Genomic DNA, 20,824 nt, shown 5'->3' on the forward strand with positions numbered 1-20,824 from the left:
ATTAGCAAACTATGAGAGTGCTTGTTTCCCCATTATCCTCACAAATAAAATGTGTTATCAGATGTTTTGGTCTTTGCCAATCTGATAGGTAAAAAATGGTATCACATTGTATACTTAATTTGCATTGCTTTTATGAGTGAAGTTGAAGATCTTTTCGTCTATATAAAAATCATTTGTCTCACTTTCTATGAACTGGCTGTTCCTGTTGGACTTTGGTTCTTTTCATTGATTGAATGAATTTTTTTTAAATGAATTTTTAGGAGTGATTTATGTAATGAAATCAGCTTGTTGCCAGACCTTTCCTATTTTGTTAGTCTTTGACTTTGATTGCTTACTTACATAGATGCTGTGATTACACAGGATTGTAAGTTCTGCTGTTGCCAAACTGTATGGATCTAGATCTTGAGTAATGGTATAAAAAGCATGCTTACCAAAAAATTTGTAAGTGATGGTAAAACCAAAAAGATTATTGAATATGTAGCATTATAGGAAATCCAGAATGTCTAAGCAGGTATGAAGCATGAAAGTGTCAAGATGGATGTTAGATCAGAAACTTAGGGGTCAGTGGGTTTATGTTAATGGGAAAAGAAACAATTGGGAAAAGGAGGGTGAGAATGGTTGTACAACTTGAAGAATGTAATCGGTGTCACTGAATTGTAGAAGTTAGCGAATTGGCATATGTTCTTGGGGTGCGATGGATTGCTTTTTTTTTTTTTGTTTTAAAATGTGTGGTTTATTTTGATAAACTTTTGATCATAAAATAGTACAGATATACTATAAAAAAGATTGGGTTGTAGGAAGTAGAAGACAAAAAAATATCAACCATATTCTCAATTCCCAATGAAAGTCATTGTAGCCATTTAAGCATATTTTTTCAGGCCTCTTTTTTTTTTTTTTAATTAACTTTTATTGAGCTTCAAGTGAACATTTACAAATCAAGTCAGACTGTCACATATAAGTTTATATACATCTTACTCCGTACTCCAACTTGCTCTCCCCCTAATGAGTCAGCTCTTCCAGTCTCTCCTATCGTGACAATTTTGCCAGCTTCCAACTCGGTCTATCCTCCCATCCCCCCTCCAGACAGGAGATGCCAACACAGTCTCAAGTGACCACTTGATATAATTAGCTCACTCTTCATCAGCATCTCTCACCTACCCACTGTCCAGTCCCTTTCATGTCTGATGAGTTGTCTTTGGGGATGGTTCCTGTCCTGTGCCAACAGAAGGTTTGGGGACCATGACCGCCGGGATTCCTCTAGTCTCAGTCAGACCATTAAGTCTGGTCTTTTTATGAGAATTTGGGGTCTGCATCCCACTGATCTCCTGCTCCCTCAGGGGTTCTCTGTTGTGCTCCCTGTCAGGGCAGTCATCGGTTGTGGCCGGGCACCAACTAGTTCTTCTGGTCTCAGGATGATGTAGGTCTCTGGTTCATGTGGCCCTTTCTGTCTGTTGGGCTCTTAGTTGTCGTGTGACCTTGGTGTTCTTCATTCTTCTTTGCTCCAGGTGGGTTGAGACCAATTGCTGCATCTTAGATGGCCGCTTGTTAGCATTTAAGACCCCAGATGCCACATTTCAAAGTGGGATGCAGAATGTTTTCATAATAGAATTATTTTGCCAATTGACTTAGAAGTCCCCTTAAACCATGGTCCCCAGACCCCTGCCCTTGCTCCGCTGACCTTTGAAGCATTCATTTTATCCCGGAAACTTCTTTGCTTTTGGTCCAGTCCAGTTGAGCTGACCTTCCATGTATTGAGTGTTGTCCTTCCCTTCACCTAAAGCAGTTCTTATCTACTAATCAGTAAAAAACCCTCTCCCACCCTCCCTTCCTCCCCTCCTCGTAACCACAAAAGTATGTGTTCTTCTCAGTTTATACTATTTCTCAAGATCTTATAATAGTGGTCTTATACAATATTTGTCCTTTTGCCTCTGACTAATTTAGCTCAGCATAATGCCTTCCAGCTTCCTCCATGTTATGAAATGTTTCACAGATTCGTCACTGTTCTTTATCGATGCGTAGTATTCCATTGTGTGAATATACCACAATTTATTTACCCATTCATCCGTTGATGGACACCTTGGTTGCTTCCAGCTTTTTGCTATTGTAAACAGAGCTGCAATAAACATGGGTGTGCATATATCTGTTTGTGTGAAGGCCCTTATTTCTCTAGGGTATATTCCAAGGAGTGGGATTTTTGGGTTTTATGGTAGTTCTATTTCTAACTGTTTAAGATAACGCCAGATAGATTTCCAAAGTGGTTGTACCATTTTACATTCCCAGCAGCAGTGTATAAGAGTTCCAGTCTCTCCGCAGCCTCTCCAACATTTATTATTTTGTGTTTTTTGGATTAATGCCAGCCTTGTTGGAGTGAGATGGAATCTCATCGTGGTTTTAATTTGCTTTTCTCTAATGGCTAATGATCGAGAACATTTTCTCATGTATCTGTTAGCAGCCTGAATATCTTCTTTAGTGAAGTGTGTGTTCATATCCTTTGCCCACTTCTTGATTGGGTTGTTTGTCTTTTTGTGGTTGAGTTTTGACAGAATCATGTAGATTTTAGAGATCAGGCGCTGGTCGGAGATGTCATAGCTGAAAATTCTTTCCCAGTCTGTAGGTGGTCTTTTTACTCTTTTGGTGAAATTTTTAGATGAGCATAGGTGTTTGATTTTTAGGAGCTCCCAGTTATCTGGTTTCTCTTCGTCATTTTTGGTAATGTTTTGTATTCTGTTTATGCCTTGTATTAGGGCTCCTAAGGTTGTCCCGATTTTTTCTTCCATGATCCTTATCGTTTTAGTCTTTATGTTTAGGTCTTTGATACACTTGGAGTTAGTTTTTGTGCCTGGTGTGAGGTATGGGTCCTGTTTCATTTTTTTGCAAATGGATATCCAGTTATGCCAGCACCATTTGTTAAAAAGACTATCTTTTCCCCAGTTAACTGACACTGGGCCTTTGTCAAATATCAGCTGCTCATATGTGGATGGATTTATATCTGGGTTCTCAATTCTGTTCCACTGGTCTATGTGCCTGTTGTTGTACCAATACCTAGGTTCTGAAATCAGGTAGAGTGAGGCCTCCCACTTTCTTCTTCTTTTTCAGTAATGCTTTGCTTATCCGAAGCTTCTTTCCCTTCCATATGAAGCTGGTGATTTGTTTCTCTATCACCTTAAAAAATGACATCGGAATTTGGATCGGAAGTGCATTGTATGTATAGATGGCTTTGGGCGATGGATTGCTTTTGTGGGGCTTTTCTCACCATGGTCTTGTAACTTCCACCCAATCCCTTGCATATAAGAACTGTGCATATAAGGTAATTGTGGCCTACCAAGGGGATTGGTCGGTTTTGGCATCCCTCTAGGCTTAAAAGAGAGCTAATTCCAGAGCAGAGGGAGGATCTCACCAGCACCAAGGAAGAAGAGCCAAAAGGAGAGCGTGTTCTTCGACTTGGCATCCCTGCACTCAGAAGCTCCTGGAATCAGGAATGAGAGAGAGAGAGAGAGAGAGACAGAGAGAGAGAGAGAATGTGCGTGAAGAGAGAGCTGCAACAGTGAAGATGGTGAGTAACAGTGGAAGAGAGATAGTGGCAGGAGACAGCATGGTGGGATTCCCAGCTGAGTGCCTTTGGGCAGGAGGCTTGCTTTCAGAGTAGGGTGCCTCCAGGCACTTGGTGGTTTGCTGCCCCACAGAGCTAGAGCTGAGTGCTGGGGCTTATTGGTGGAGTGGGGTGCCTCTGGGCACTTATAAACCAAAAGCCAACCCCACTGCCGCCGAGTTGATTCTGACTCGTAGGGACTTATAGGTAAAGCTAAAAGAGCTTTGTAGCACTTTCTCAAGCAGGACAGAGGTCGAAGGGCCAGAGAAAGGTGTACCTGTGGGCAACAGGTGAAAAGAGGCTGTCCTGATGGCAGAACTGTATTCTGACCATTCCTGAACCCAAATTGTAACCTGTTCCTTCCCTGCTAAACCCATAATCCTGAGTACTGTCTGTGAGCTCTCTGTGGGCATTGCATTGAAATCAAACTCAGCCAAGAAGTAGAGAGTGCCATGGGAGGAATGGTTAGTGTCAGAATTGGTAAAGATGGTGAGAGAAGGCATGGCCGGCCCCCCGCCCCGCGCCCCCCAGGAATCAGTATTGGGCTATTAATCTTGTTTTTCCTTCACCCTTGTGAAGTTAGACAAGGAGGTCAGATGCTCCTCCAACACCATTTTTACAGAAAGTAATGAAAAGTCTTGCTGGCTTTAGTTCCTTAATAACTGGGAAAGAAAAAATGAAGTGTTTGCTTTTGCTTGTAGAAAAGAGTACAATGCTGGAAAAGGCAGTTTTTTCAAAGTTTTTTTTTTTTTTTTTACATAGAGTAGAAGAGTAGAATATTACTTGTCTTAGTTATCTAGTGCTGCTGTAACAGATTTACCACAACTGTGTGGCTTTAACAAACAAATTTATTTTCTCACAGTTCAAGAGGCTAGAAGTCTGAATTCAGGGGGCCAGGTCTAGGGAAAGGCTTTCTTTCTCTGTCAGCTCTGTAGGAAGGTCCTTGCCTCTTTTGAGCACCTGTTCCTGGGCAATCTTTGCGTGGCTTGGCATGCTTCCCCCCTTGCTTGTTTTTATGTCTCAAAAGAGATTGATTTAAGACACATCTTACACTAATCCTGTCTTGTTAATATAACAAACCAACCCATTCCTAAAAGAGATTATAACCACAGGCATAGAGGTTAGGATTTACAGCCCTTATTTTGAGGGGGACATAATTCAGTCCATAATACTACTAATTTAGTACATGGAATTTTACTTTATTTCTTTTATTTCAGCAGTGTATCTCTTAAGACTAGTGTTTCAAGGACATACTTTGGGACATGCAATCTTAAAAAATTGTTAAACCAGAGAATTCATAATTTTAGATGTGTAATAAAAAGTAAAGGTTGCTATGGTATAGGAGGAAGCAGGAATTTGTATGTTAAAACTAGGTTTAGTTTCCAATTCTGCCACTTGTGTGTGGTGAGAAATTTACCCTATGAGATTTAATTTTCTTACCTGATATTGGGGACAGTGTCTACCCTTAAAGTTACCTTGGTGGCGCACTGCTAACCGAAAGGTTGGCAGTATGAAACCTCAGCCGCTCCATGAGAGAAAGAGGTAGCAGTCTACTACCATCAAGATTTATAGCCTTAGAAACCCTATGGGGGCAGTTCTGCTCTGTCCTATAGGGTCACTATAAGTCAGAGTTGACTCGACAACAGTGGGTTTTTGGTTCCGCCTTTCAGAGTTGTGTACGCTGGAAATAATTTATGTTAAGTGTCTAGTGAATGCCTGGCACATAGATGGCATAAAATTAATAGTAATTATTATTAACAACTATTCTGACAGTCTACTTACATGTTTGGGTCTTCGTTTTAAACACGTGCAGCAAGATAATCTGGGAGCTTATATCAACAAATTTATTTGTATCTTCAAGGTTTACAGACACAGACTAGGAATTACTACTATTACGTAAAACTAGATCTTGTTTTTAGAGCAGAGGGCTGGGTTTCACAGCATCAGTATTGAATTCCCTTTAGGTCATTGATACGCTTCTTTCGTTGGGCCATGGTGCCACTGATCTGATTCTTGATAATGTAAATAATATTTGTTTTGAGTTTCTTAGATGAGAGATGCTGTTGAAACAGCTAAATGCTATATTCCTGAGTAGTCTTTATCAGATTCCAGTATCATTTCTTTTCTGTTTAGACTTGTCCTCAGATGGCTGTGCTCTAATCATGTGACAGCTAATTCTACAGTGTGATGTGACAAAAACAGATCATTTTTCTGACATGAATAAGGCTCATTTTTCTTAAACTATTGGTTCATGAAATTTGTGTAGAAATGCCTTTTGACGATCTTAATCTTTTTCATGGTAAACAACAACGTGAATTTTTATAGGCAGGAGAGGAAGGGCAAATTGTTTGGAATTCCAATTTTTTTCCTAGTTTAGGTTTTTTCTCTGCCAGGTTTGTTAGAGAAGTGGACATTGTCTTGTGTTAATACAGGAATTTCCTTAGACAGTGTAAGCCTTACATTAATGTATAAAATATTTTTAACATCTTTGGGAGGTATCTTGGGGTGCTAGAATGGACACTGGTCTAGCATATTGCCTAACAGGGTTCTTAACACATATTGTCCACTGCCATCGAGTCAATTCTGAATCATAGGGACCCAGTAGGGTTTCCAAGGCTGTAAATCTTTATAGAAACAGACTGCTGCATCTTTCTCCTGTGGAGCCGCTGGTGATTTTGAACTGCCAACCTTTGGGTTAGCAGTTGATCACTTTACCCACTACACCACCAGGGCTCCTTTGACACATATGAAAAATCAAACCAAACCCATTGCTGTCGAGTTAATTCCCACTCATATCGACCCCATAGGGCAGTAGAACTGCCCCATAGGGTTTCCAGGGAGCAACTGATGGATTTGAACTGCTGAGCTTTTTGTTAGCAGACAAACACTTAACCACTGCGCTACTGGGGCTCCTTGACACATATTAGACAATAAATATCTCTTGCTCTTCCAGGAGTTAGAAGGCTTCAATTCTAGGCTTTGTATGCTCCCAGCTGTGTGACCTAATTAGACTGTTGTCTGATGCCCTTGAGTCAGTTCCAACTCACAGCAACCCTATGTACAACAGAATGAAACACTGCCTGGTCCTGCACCATCTCTTGATCGCTATTATGCTTGAGCCCATTGTTGCAGCCACTGTATCAATCCATCTCCTTGAGGGTCTTTCTCTTTTTCACTGACCCTCTACTTTACCAAGCGTCACGGCCCTCTCTAGGGACTGATCCCTCCTGATAACGTGTTGAAGGTATATGAGATGTAGTCTCACCATCCTTGCTTCTAAGGAGCATTCTGGCTGTACTTCTTTCAAGACAGATTTGTTCGTTCTTTTGGCAGTTCATGGTATATTCAGCATTCTTCGACCAACATTCATTGTCCAGCTTTTGTGTGTATATGAGGCAATTGAAAACACCATGCTTGGTTCAGTCTCATTTTTTGTCTTTAAAATCACTAGAATCCTCCCCCACTCTGATTCATTGACTCAGTTTATTCTTAGCCTTATTTAAAAAAAAAAAATTTGGTTCCTATGTGGCCTTGAAGGCAGTCTCTTGTAAATAAGCAAATGCAGAGTCACCAGATAGGCTGAATTGGGAAGTGTTGTGAAATAACAGTTACTTACTTGACAATACATTCTTTCTTTGCTCTGATGGAGTTATCATAGGTTTTTTACCCACACCAGCTTGGAACTGTCTACTATCAAGCAAGTAGATTTCTTAGCATCTGCCCAAAGAGGATGAAGTGGGAGCTTCATAGAATGACTGATCTATTTTTCCAGTCATGTATGTCCCTAAATGGTACCATTGTAGTACACTTGCTGTGTGCAGTGGGAAATTTAATTTAGGAGATACAATTTTCTCATCTGTTATTAGGAACAATATCTACCTTTCAGAGCTGTATACATTGAAATTAATTTATTCTAAGCTTTCTAGTAATGAGGAATAGTGATTAAGTTTTTTTTTTTTTTTAAGTATTTTCTTAAGATAGGTTTAGAAAAATTTGGTCAGTTGAGAAAAACCTTTTCAGAATTTTCTTATATTTCCTGATTTGTGACAATGAATGTAAGTATAAAAAACCAAACCCAGTGCCACCTAGTCGATTTCAACTCATAGCGACCATATAGGACAGAGTAGAACTGCCCCGTAGAGTTTCCAGGGAGCACCTGGCGGATTCGAACTGCCAACCCTTTGGTTAGCAGCTGTAGCCGTTAACCACTATGCCACCAGGTTTTCCAAATGTAAGTATACTGAAGTAGTAGTATCGCTGTCATCTAACCTGATTTTTTGTTGTTGTTTTTATGGTTTGCGTAATTTCTTTCTGTACCTAGAGAATTTGCATTGGTCTTTCAAGTATTCTGAAATAATAATGGCTTTTTTTCTTACTTTGCAAAAATAACTGATTCTTTTCCAGTGTTTTGGTACTTAGGCTTTTCTTTGCTGTGGCCTAAAATGAAATGAGAAATTTGGGGATTTAAAAATTAAAAAAAATTTAAGTTTAAAATTGATGTCATTGATTACTGACCAAAACATTAAGATTCTTCTAAATGGTCCATTATCTGTTAGTAAAATGTAAAACAAAACAAAATATTAATTTTTTTCTGGTATTATGGCAGTATGGAGACAAAGGAAAATTCAAACCAAAACCAAACCAAACTGATGGCTGTCGAGTTGATTTCGACTCATGCGATCCCGTAGGTTAGAGTAGAACTGCCCCCTAGGGTTTCCGAGGAGCGCCTGGTGGATTCGGACTGCCGACCTTTTTGGCTAGCAGCTGTAGTTCTTAACCACTGCGCCACCAGGGTTTCCAAAGGAGGATTAGGAAGACAGAAACGTAACATCTAAATTTGGATCTACCAGTGAGTTGGTAAATATTCATTGAATGCCAACTGTGTGCTCAGTTCTGTTACAGAATTTGGGTTTGGTATGCTGTCTCTCTTCCAGAAGCTTACTTTCTAGTATGGAAAAAGGAAAACATGAAAAACAGCTGACCGTTGAAGGCCACACAATTTGTGTTTTTGGGAATTCAGAGAAGGGGAAAGTAGACTAGTGCTGAAGTAGACTTGATTGTGGCCTCTGGGTAAATGCTAGAGAAAAGCAATAACATTGCAAGTATGAAAAATAACATGAACGAAAGTATGGAGATAGAAATTAGTCTTTTATTGTGTGTGTTTGCAATTGTCAGATTTGTTTAACCCATTTGGTTGACCTTTTGGAGACATAGCTTAGTTTCGAGTCAGATCAGCTTAAGAGATATGAAGGATGAACTTTGAGAGGCAGAGTTAATACAAAGGAAAATGGGAACACTTTGTTTTTTTAGTTCAGAGGTAGTGATACATAGAATGAATTGGAGGGGGAAGAGACTTTCATAGATGAAGACGGTTGGAAGTGTTGTGTTGTAATCCTGAAATAAGGTGAAAGAATTATCCAAAAATAACCTTTCCTGCCCTAATAGTAAAAGTAAACCTTTGTTAAAACATTATTTATTGATGAAGACTACTCTCTTAACAGAACACTTGTTTATTCAATAGTATTTCAAAGCACTGCAAACTCGAACTTAAAAAAAATCAGTGGTGACAGGAATCACAATAGAGGGTCCTGGACAGAGCTGGAGAAAAATGTAGAACAAAATTCTAACTTACACACACACAAGACCAGACTTACTGGCCTGACCGAGACTGGAGAAACTCCAGTATGGCCCCTGCATACCCTTTTAGCTCAGTAATGAAGTCACTCCTGAGGTTTACCCTTCAGCCAAAGATTAGACAGGCCCATAAAACAAAATGAGACTGAATGGGAACACCAGTTCAGGGACAAGGACAAGAAGGCAGGAGGGGACAGGAAAGCTGGTAATAGGGAACCCAGGGTTGAGAAAGGGAAAGTGTTAACATGTTGTGGTGTTGGCAACCAGTGTTACAAAATAATACGTGTACTAATTGTTTAATGAGAAGATAGCTTGTTCTGTAAACCTTCGTTTGAAGTACGATAAAAAGAAAAAAAAAGCAGTGGCATATGACAGACCATTCTTTATTTTATGACGACTTATCATTGAATAATACTGAACAAAACCAATATATATATATTTTAATATTTATGCTAAGTAGTGCCAAATGTGTTGAATTTCTTATCCCTGAATCTGTGAGCCCAGAGTTCTGTCTGTAGCAAATAGTGAAAATATAAAATGTAGCTGTAGGCCTTCGTATACTATTAGGAAACAAATGAGAGATGGAAAACTGACTAGTATAAAGTGCATTTATTCCATAATCCAAGTTTAGAAATCAGTGGAGCAAAGATCAGGTTAAGGCATCAAGGTACTCAGAGGGTGTGCTTCATTTTGACCTACATCTCCTGTTCTGCTCTGGCTTGATGAAGAGTAGTGAAAGTCCATAAACTATGGTGTGTGGTAGTGCTATTCTCTGATGTAAGCTTTATGTAGATGACTTCCAAATCTGCATCTTCAGCCTATACTTTCTTTTACCTGGTGAACACCTGCAGTTTGATGCCCTGCTGGTTCCTAAAACTTAACATATGTCTTTACTTATATTCCTTGGCATTTTGCCATGGCTTCTTTGCATTCCCATACATATATCCCTTCTCTAGTTTAATGGCTCATTATTCACTTAGCTAACAAAACTTGGGGTTATTTTTTATTTCTTTCTGTTCCTGACCCTTCACATTGTTCGACAATTTTTCAGACTTCTTGGAAATGCCTCTTCTCCATTGAACCTTTAGGGTGTTAATTTGTTCACTCATTCACGTTTTCACTTATTCTGATACATTTATTAAGCACCTTCTTTTTGGGTTATGTGCCAGGCAAGGAGCTCTGGTGGCACAGTGGTTAAGTGCTTGGCCGCTAACCTGAAGGTCGGCAGTTTGAACCCACCAGCTCCTCCATGGGAGAAAGATGTGGTTGCCTGCTTCCATAAAGATTACAGCCTTGAAAACCCTATGGGGTAGTTCTCTGTCCCATAGGGTCACTATGAGTAGAATCAACTTCACAGCACACAACAACAACAACAACAACATGTGCTAGGCACTGTACTAGGAACTAGGGAAATAGTGGTGAATAAGACAAATCAGTTTTCTGCTCTTACAGGGCTTACAGTCCAAGCTTTCATCATCTTTTCCCCCTTAGGACTGTTACAGTCACACTTGTTTTTTCTGGTTATGAATATAAAACTAAAAAACTTAACTGCTGTCAAGTCGATTCCGACTCATAGTGACCCTATAGGACAGAGTAGAACTGCCCCATAGGGTTTCCAATCTGTATGAAAGCAGACTGCCACTTTTTTCTCCTGTGGAGCAGCTGGTGGGTTCAAACTGCCCATCATTAGTTTAGCAGCTAAGCTCTTAACCACTGTGCCACCAGGGCTCCACACTTTAACTAATATATATATATAAAAAAATGCACATGGACCCCCAAGACTGTGGTCCCCAGACACCCTGTCAACTCAGAACTGAAGCCACTCCAGAAGTCCACTTTTCAGCCAAAGATTAGACAGGCCTATAAAACAGTAACACACACGAGGAACGGGCTGCTTAGTTAAGTCAGGTGTATAAGACCAAATGGGCAATACCTGCCCAAATGCAAGGACAAGAAGGCAGGAAGGTACAGGAAGACTGGATGAATGGACATGGAGAACCCAGGGTGGAAAGGGAAAAGCGGAGAGTGCTGACACATTGCGGGGATTGCAACCAATATCACAAAACAATTTGTATATAGATTTTTGGATGGGAAACTTATCTGCGCTGTAAACTTATACCTAAAACACAATACAGTTAAAAAAAAAATGCACATGGAAAAAATAGAAGAAAATATACCAGACTGTTGAGTGATCGTACTGGGGATATGAGATTAAAGGTAGTTTTACTTTTCTCTGAAATCTAGATTTTTCTCTAAATGTGGCATAATCCATTTGTAATCTTAAAAAATAATAAACATTACCTCTTTCGGGGAAGTAGAAGTGCAGGATGTGCCAAGTGTGATGTTTATGCCACTACAGGATGGCTTACCTGTACAGAATGAAGGATTGACTACTTAGATCTGTTGTTGTTAGGTGCCGATGAGTTGATTGTGACTCATAGCGACACTATGCACAACAGAATGAAACATTGCCCGGTCCTGAGCCATCCTCACAATTGTTGTTATGCTTGAGCTCATTGTTGCAGCCACTGTGTCAGTCCACCTCGTTGAGGGTCTTCCTCTTTTCCGCTGACCCTGTACTCTGCCAAGCATGATGTCCTTCTCCAGGGACTGATGCCTCCTGACAACATGTCCAAAGTATGTAAGACACAGCCTCACCATCCTTGCTGCTAAGGAGCATTCTGGGTGTACTTCTTCTAAGACAGATTTGTTTGTTCTTTTGGCAGTCCATGGTATATTCAATATTCTTTGCCAACAGCACAATTCAAAGCCATCAGTTCTTCTTCAGTCTTCCTTATTCATTGTCCAGCTTTCATATACATATGATGTGATTGAAAATACCATGGCTTGGGTCAGGTGCACCTTAGTCTTCAAGGTGACATCTTTGCTCTTCAATACTTGAAAGAGGTCCTTTTTGCACCAGGTTTACCCAATGCAACGCGTCTTTTGATTTCTTGACTGCTGCTTCCATCGCTGTTGATTGTGGATCCAGGTAAAATGAAATCCTTGACAACTTCAGTCTTTTCTCCATTTATCATGATGTTGCTCATTGGTCCAGTTGTGAGGATTTTTGTTCCTTTATGTTGAGGTGCAGTCTATACTGAGGGCTGTGGTCTTTGATCTTCATTAATAAGTGCTTCAAGTCCTCTTCACTTTCAGCAAACAAGGTTGTGTCATCTGCATAACGCAGGTTGTTAATGAGTCTTCCTCCAATCCTGATGTCCTGTTCTTCCTCATATAGTCCAGCTTCTTGGATTATTTTCTCAGCATACAGATTGAATAGGTATGGTGAAAGAATACAGCCCTGACGCACACCTTTCCTGACTTTAAACCATTCAGTACCCCTTGTTCTGTCCTAACAACTGCCTCTTGATCTATGTAAAGTTTCCTCATGAGCATGATTAAGTGTTCTGGAATTCCCATTCTTTGCAGTGTTATCCATAGTTTGTTATGGTCCACACAGTTGAATGCCTTTGCATAGTCAATAAAACACAGGTAAACATCCTTCTGGTATTCTCTGCTTTCAGTCAGGATCCATCTGACATCAGCAATGCTATCCCTGGTTCCACATCCTCTCCTGAAACCAGCCTGCATTTTTGGCAGTTTCCTGTCGATATATTGCTGCAGCCGTTTTTGAATGATCTTCAGCAAAATTTTGCTTGCGTGTGATGTTAATGATATTGTTCTATAATTTCCACATTTGGTTGGATCACCTTTCGTGGGAATAGGCATAAACATGGATCTCTTCCGGTCAGTTGGCCAGGAAGCTGTCTTCCATATTTCCTGGCATAGACGAGTGGGCACCTCCAGCACTGCATCTGTTTGTTAAAACGTCTCAGTTGATATTCCATCAATTCCTGGAGCCCTGTTTTTCGCCAGTGCCTTCAGAGCGGCTTGGATTTCTTTCTTTAGTACTGTCGGTTCCTGATCATATGACACCTCTTGAAATGGTTGAATATCAGCTAATTCTTTTTGGTACAATGACTCTGTGTATTCCTTCCCTCTTCTTTTGATGCTTCCTGCGTCGTTTAATATTTTCCCCATAGAATCCTTCACTATTGCAACTCGAGGCTTGAATTTTTTCTTCAGTTCTTTCAGCTTGAGAAACGCCGGGCGTGTTCTTCCCTTTTGGTTTTCCATCTCCAGCTCTTTGTACATGTCATTATAATACTTTACGTTGTCTTCTCGAGAGGCCCTTTGTAATCTCCGTTCAGTTCTTTTACTTTATCAATTCTTCCTTTTGCTTTAGCTGCTCGATGTTCGAAAGCAAGTTTCAGAGTCTCCTCTGACATCCATCTTGGTCTTTTCTTTCTTTCCTGTCTTTTCAGTGACCTCTTGCTTTCATCATGTGTGATGTCCTTGATGTCATTCCACAACTCGTCTGGTCTTCAGTCACTAGTGTTCAGTGTGTCAGATCTGTTCTTCAGATGGTCTCTAAATTCAGGTGAGTTATACTCAAGGTCATATTTTGTTTCTTGTGGACTTGCTCTGATTTTCTTCAGTTTCAGCTTGAACTTGCATATGAGCAATTGATGGTCTGTTCCACAGTCGGCCCCTGGCCTTGTTCTGAATGATGATATTGAGCTTTTCCATCGTCTCTTTCCACAGATGTAGTCAATTTGATTTCTGTGTGTTCTATCCGGCGAGGTCCATGTGTATAAAAAAAAAAAACAACTTTTTTTTAATATAGTCGCTGTTTAAGTTGGTGAAAGAAGGTACTTGTGATGAAGAAGTCGTTGGTCTTGCAAAATTCTATCATTCGATCTCCAGCATTGTTTCTATCACCAAGGCCCTGTTTTTCAACTACTGTTCCTTCTTCTTCGTTTCCAACTTTCGCATTCCAATCACAAGTAATTATCAGTGCATCCTGATTGCATGTTCGATCAATTTCAGACTGCAGTAGCTGATAAAAATCTTCTATTTCTTCATCTTTGGGTCTAGTGGTTGGTGCGTAGATTTGAATACTAGTCGTATTAACTGGTCTTCCTTGTAGGTGTATGGATATTATCCTATCACTGACAGCATTGTACTTTAGGATAGATTTTGAAACGCTGTTTTTGACGGCGAATGCAACACCATTCCTTTTCAAGTCATTCCCAGCATAGTAAACTATGTGATTGTCTGATTCAGAATGGCCAACACCAGTCCACTTCAGCTCACTAACGCCTAGGATATGGATGTTTATGCGTTCCATTTCATTTTTGACAATTTCCAATTTACCTAGATTCATACTTCCTACATTCCAGCTTCTGATTATTAATGGGTGTTTGCAGCTGTTTCTTCTCATTTTGAGTCGTGCCACATCAGCAAATGAAGGCCCAGAAAGCTTTACTCCATCCATGTCATTAAGATCGACTTTACCTTGAGGAGGCAGCTCTTCCCCAGTCATCTTTTGAGTGCCTTCCAACCTGGGGGGCTCATCTTTCAGCACTATATCAGACAGTGTTCCACTGCTGTTCATAACGTTTTCACTGGCTAACACTTTTCAGAAGTAGACTGCCGGGTCCTTGTTCCTAGTCTGTCTTAGTCTGGAAGCTCAGCTGAAACCTGTCCTCCATGGGTGACCCTGCTGGTATCTGAATACCGGTGGCATAGCTTCCAGCATCACAGCAACATGCAAGCCCCCACAGTAGGACAAACTGACAGACACATGGGGGACTTAGATCTAGTCCGACTCTAAAATTTTGTGACTATGAACTAAGAGCCATACTTTAGGTCAGTCCGTTTAGGGCTAACGTATACATGCCTACTTTCTTACTATAGACATGTAAATGGCCGAAATGAAGGGAGAGGAGGTATAGTGCCTTAGAACTCCCTTAGGAGAACTGAGGAATGAAGCAAGAGGTAAGCACTGTGATGGTTTTTAGAGATAGTGGAAAAAAAAATTTTTTTTTTATCAACCTGAAAACTTCTTTTGCGTTCTTTGCATTCTTTCATAACTAGTGCTAGATAAAAATAATCCTTTCTCAATTGGGAACAAGATGTGGCAACTGGGGATGTGTTGGGGATAGAGGAGATGCTAATTTGGTTCTTCTGTTTTCTAGCCTTATTGTGGATGACTTGCTGAGCAAGGATTGGTTCTATCTTTCTCTTACTCTGTCTTTTCTCTGCTTCCAATAGAAGACTCTCAAGATTCAATCTCTTTGTGAGGCATTAAAGTTAGATTGGTTATAGAACAGTGTTGGGAGACCTGTTTTTCTTCTTCATTTTGAAACACCAGAGTAAATTGCTTATTTCTCCATGCTTGATTCTTTTTGCTAAAAGAAGACAAAATCTGACTTCACTGTCCTTACATTGCATACTTTGGTATTTCTTTTGAATACCTTTTTTTTTTTAATTTCATTTTTAAGAATTAAGGTATAATTTTCAGTAAACGCAGAAATCTAAAAAGTACATATAACGCAGTGAATTTTTACATATGTATACAGCTGTATATATACACTGTAACCACCAATCGTAAAAAGAGAACATTTTTGTTCCCCCAGAAAGTTCTCTTTCTAGTCAATACCTTCCTTTTGAGCACTTTGAGGACTTCATTATTCATGTAAAGAAGCCAGTGAAAATAAATATTGATATCTTTTATATTTCATCAGTAATTAGACTGTTGAATCCTAGGATAAAGTCTGATCTGTAAACAGTAAGGTCTTTAGACTTTTAGAAACAGGGTGTAGAGGTGGTGGTTTTATATTGATAAGATGGCAGTATTGTTTCCCAGCATGTATGTATTTTCTTTTCTCTGTAGAGTTTTTCCTGAAAGTAAATTTATTTGGAAAGGTTGTAAGTAAGTAGGAAAAGGAAAGTTGTTTGGCCAAATGAATGGTGAGATTATTCCGGGTCTGTGAATTCTGTTCTTCCTCCTACCTGTGCCATTGTGTAATCCTGGGAATGAGACCTAACCTCATTTGTTTTCATTTAATATTTATTCAGCACTTTTTGTTTGAGGCACTGCATATGAGTATTTCTAACATTCTGCTGTGCCATTTTAGTGCACCTCATATTTTAGCTATTTATGTAAGTGATCTTGTTCCCGGATTTAATATATATGTAAGTTTATATACCTAATTATTTAATTTTGATAAAAATATCTATAACAAAACATTTGCCAATTCAGCATTTTTTACATTTATCACTTCAGTGACATTGATTACGTTCGTCATGTTGTGCAACCATCACGATTGTTTGTTTCCAAGTTATTTCACCACCGTTAGCAGAAACTCAGTGCCTTCTAAGCAGAGACTTCTCCCCTTTTCCTCCTCTCTCACCCCTAGACCACTAAAGAATTTTGGTTTTTATGCATTTGCCTTTTTCTTATAAGTGAGGTCATACAAAATTTGTCCGTTTGTGACTGACTTATTTCACTCAGCATAATGTTTTAAAGGCTCATCCATGCTGTACCACATTTTGTTTATCCATTCGTCTGTTGATGGACATTTAGGTTGTTGCTACCTTTTGGCTATTGTGGACAGTGCTGCAGTGAAAATTGGTGTATAAATTTGTTTGTGTTCCTGCTTTCACTTGTTTTGGGCATAGTCCTAGGATTGGGATTGCTGAATCATAAGGTAGTTCTATGTTCAACTGTTTGAGGAGCCGTCGAACTGTTTTCCACAGCGGCTGTAGCATTTTGCACTCCCACCAGCACGGATGAGGGTTATGATTTCTCTACACTCTCGCCAGCCAGTTGCTGTGAGTTGACTCTGACTCATGGCAGCCCCGTGTGTGTCAGACTCGAGCTGTGCTCCGTAAGGTTTATAGTGGCTTATTTTTGGGAAGTAGATCACCAGGCCTTTCTTCTGAGGACCCTCTGGGTGGACTCCAGCCTTTTGGTTTGCAGGTGAGTGCTTAACCATTTGTAGCACCCAGGGACTCCACATCCTTGGCAACACCTGTTATTTTCTGTTTTTTGATCACAGCCATTCTAGTGGGGGTAAGGTGGTATCTTGTTGTGGTTTTGATTTGCATCTCCTGAATGACTAATGACTTTGAGCGTCTTTTCACGTGCTTGTTGGTCATTTGTATATCCTCTTTGGTGAAATGTTTATTCATTTCCTTTGTCTATTTTTTGATTGGATTATTTGTCTTTTTGTTGGTAAATCATAGTTCTTTATATATTGTGGATGTTAAGCCTTTATTAGATATATGGTTCCCAAAAATTTTCTCCCAATCTGTAGGTTGTCTCTTTACTTTGTTGGTAAAGCCCTTTGGTGCACGGAAGTTTTAATTTTGATTATTTCCAATTTATCTATTTTGTCTTTTGCCGCTCATGCTTTTGGTGTCATATCTAAGAATGTATTGTTAAAAACTAGATCATAAAGCATTGCTAGTTGCTGTTGAATCGATTCCAACTCATGGCGACCTCACGTGTGCAGAGTAGAACTGCTTCAAAGGGTTTTCAAGGCTGTGGCCTTTCAGAAGTAGATTGCCAGGCCTGTCTTCCTAGGTGCTGTGGGTGGGTGCAGACTGTCCTTTTGGCTAGCACTTAACCATTTGCTCCATCTAGGGACTTCCAAAGCATTGTCACTATGCTTTGTTCTGAGTTTTAGGGTTTTAGTTTTTATGTTTGTAGTTCCTTGATTCATTTTGACTTAATTTTTATATATGGGGTTAGGTATAGGTCCAGCTTCATTCTTTTGCATGTGAAATCCAGTTGTCTCATCGATATTTATTAAAGAGACTATTTTTTCCCCATTGAATGGACTTAGCATCCTTGGGTTTACTTCTGGACTCTTCAGTTCAATTCCACTGGCCTATGTGTCATTATACTAGTACCAGGCTTTTTTGATTATTGTAGCTTTATTTTATATATATATATATATATTTTTTTTTTTTTGTGGTTGTTTGGAACAATATTTAGTGGCATGGAAAAAACTGAAAATGTAAGCAGATGCAGTCTGCTTTGAAATCAGGAAATGTAAGTATTCCTACTTTTTTGTTCTTTTTAAAAACTGCTTTGGCTCTGGGGCCTGTTGCCATTCCATATAAATTTGAAGATTGGCTTTTTCATTTCTACAAAGAGCATATATATATTTAATAAACCTTTTATTTTTTAGATGTTTTAGATTTACAGAAAAGTTGCAAAGATAACAGAGATCTTATATACCACATATCCATTTTCTGCTATTGTTAATATCATTTTTTAGTAGCTTTATTGAGATATACTTCACATACCATAAAATCCACCCATTTTAAATGGTTCAGTGATTTTTTTAGTGTATTCACAGAGTTGTATAACCATCACTCCTATCTGATTTTAGGACATTTTCATCATCCCCAAAAGAAACTTTGTACCCAAGCAGTCACTCCTTCTCTTACTCTTTCTTCAGGCAATCACTAATTACTTTATTTCTGTATGGATTTTCCTATTTTGGACATTTCACGTAAATAGAATCATATGCCACGTGGGCATTTGTGACTGGCTTCTTTCACTTAGCATAATGCTTTCAAGGTTTATACGTCGTAGTGTGTATTAGTATTCTTTTTTTATTGCTGAATAAAATTCCATTGTATGGATATACTGCATTTTGTTTATCCATTCATTGGTTGGTGGACATTTAGATTGATTCTGTTTTTTGGCTATTATGAATAATGCAGCTGTGAACATTTGTATTCATGTTTTTGTGTGGACTACATTTATGTGCCCCAAAGTAGAATTACCGGGTCGTATGGTAACTCTTGGAAAGCCTGGTGGTGTAGTGGTTAAGTGCTATGGCTGCTAACCAAAGCCTCGGCAGTTCGAATCCACCAGGCGCTCCTTGGAAACTCTATGGGGCAGTTCTGCTCTGCCCTATAGGGTCACTATGAGTCGGAATCGACTCGACGACACTGGGTTTGGTTTTTTTTTTTTTTTTATGGTAACTCTTAGAGCTCTGGTGGCACAGTGGTTAAGAGCTATGGCTGATAACCGAAAGGTCAGCAGTTTGAATCCATCAGCCACTCCTTGGAAACCCTATGGGGCAGTTCTACTCTGTCCTAAAGGGTCACTGTAAATTGGAATTGATTCGATGGCAACTTGTTGTTTGTTGTAGGTAACTCTTAGGTTTAGCATATGAGGATCTGCCAGACTGCTTTCCAAAGTTGGCTGCACCCTTTTACATTCCCACCAGCAATGTATAAAAAAATCAAAAGCCAAACTTGTAGCCTTTGAGTTCAGTAATGTATGGAGGCTTCCAATTTCTCCACATTCTCTTCAACAGTTGTTATGTTGCATTTTTGATTTTAGCCAGCCTAGTACTGTGGAGTGGTATCTCATTACACTTTTGATTTGCATTTCCCTAATGGCTAAGGCTGAGCATCTTTTCCTGTCTTTATTGGCCACTTGTATATCTTCTTTGATATCTTCTTTGAAAAATGTATATTCACATCTTTTGCCTGCTTTTAAAATGGGTTTTCCTAATTATATTTTAAGTCTTGTTTTACCAGTGAGATTGTAAATCACTTGAATACAGGATCCTTGCCCTAAATAGTAATTCTCTGGTGTTTCCACTTACCTTCTCTCCCTCTCCCACTTCTGTCAAAGCACTTAGAGAATATTCATGCAGGCCACAGGGCCTGTAATAAACCCATTTGGTTTATTTTTTCCCCTTATTGGACCGCTTGCAAAAGCAAAGATGATTGGAAAAGCATGTTTGTTCACTTGTACAAATCCTAGATAGTCTGTACCTTTCTTAGTGAAGTAAAGTTTTTAATACTGTTGCTTTCATCTGATTATAAAAGGAACACATTTAAATGTTTCTACAAATAGAAAAGGCTCAAATAAATATAAAGCAGAAAGTTATAATTTTTATGATGATTTTCAATGATATAACCAGTGTTACTATTTTGATATATATGTGCACTGTAGATGCAGGTGCAAACATATCTACGTACACATATTTGTGTGTGAGTAATAGTGTATATACTGTTTTGTTACCCATTTTCTTTATTGTTATACTTAATATATTATGATCAAATTTCCATCCGTTTAATATTTCGTGGAGTTGAGTTTTGACATCAAGACATGAAACATCTATACATGGTTGATTCCTGAAGGTAGAAGGGTGGAAACAATTTAAATTATTTAACAAATGTTTTTAAAATTATCGGATTTGTTAGATTAAGTCAACTGTCTGTATTTCTTACTTTGCCTTATGTCTTGAAATCCTGCTTTGGTGCCCGTTATGTGTTTTTTCAGTTGTCACTGGTGATAGATTGGCCAAAAATTATAAAATTGACCTGATATAGGAGATAAACTAACCAAAAGGTTGGCAATTTGAATCCACCAGCCGCTCCTTGGAAACCCTATGGGACAGTTCTACTCTGTCCAGTAGGGTTGCTATGAGTCAGGACCAACTTGATGGCAACAGATTTGGTTTGATTATATACCTTCATAATCATGGTATGCTAGGGATTAATGGGAAGTTTAAAGTCTCTTGGGAGCTTTAACATTTTTTGAGCACCAACTGTGTGTCAGGCACTCTGAAAAGAAAAAAAAAAAATTAAAAGATTGAAGTCCTAATTATGTTTGTTTTTCAGGCAGTGAGGGGGAGGGAGACAGTGCCAAACTATGTTAGAACAAAAAAGTCAAAAGGTAAATTTCCTAGAAAATTTTTTTTCATTAGTTCATTT

General features: G+C 39.1%; 1 protein-coding gene across 8 annotated transcripts in view; it reads left to right on the top strand.

Annotated features, from left to right (window-relative positions):
• The window catches only part of TMCC1 (transmembrane and coiled-coil domain family 1), a 282,639-nt gene that overhangs the window by 43,530 nt on the left and 218,285 nt on the right, over positions 1-20,824 (top strand). The window contains exon 1 of one of the 8 annotated variants that reach the window (XM_023547880.2): positions 2,937-3,553. The exons of 6 other annotated variants lie outside the window; for them this stretch is intronic. The gene's annotated coding sequence lies outside the window, so the exon portion shown is untranslated. Of the gene's footprint in view, positions 1-2,936; positions 3,554-7,547; positions 13,668-20,824 lie in introns of those variants that run through there. One more of the 8 variants, XM_064274849.1, reaches the window with a different exon arrangement.

The sequence above is a fragment of the Loxodonta africana genome, chromosome 22 (assembly GCF_030014295.1).
Source record: "Loxodonta africana isolate mLoxAfr1 chromosome 22, mLoxAfr1.hap2, whole genome shotgun sequence".
NCBI classification, from domain to species: Eukaryota; Metazoa; Chordata; class Mammalia; order Proboscidea; family Elephantidae; genus Loxodonta; species Loxodonta africana.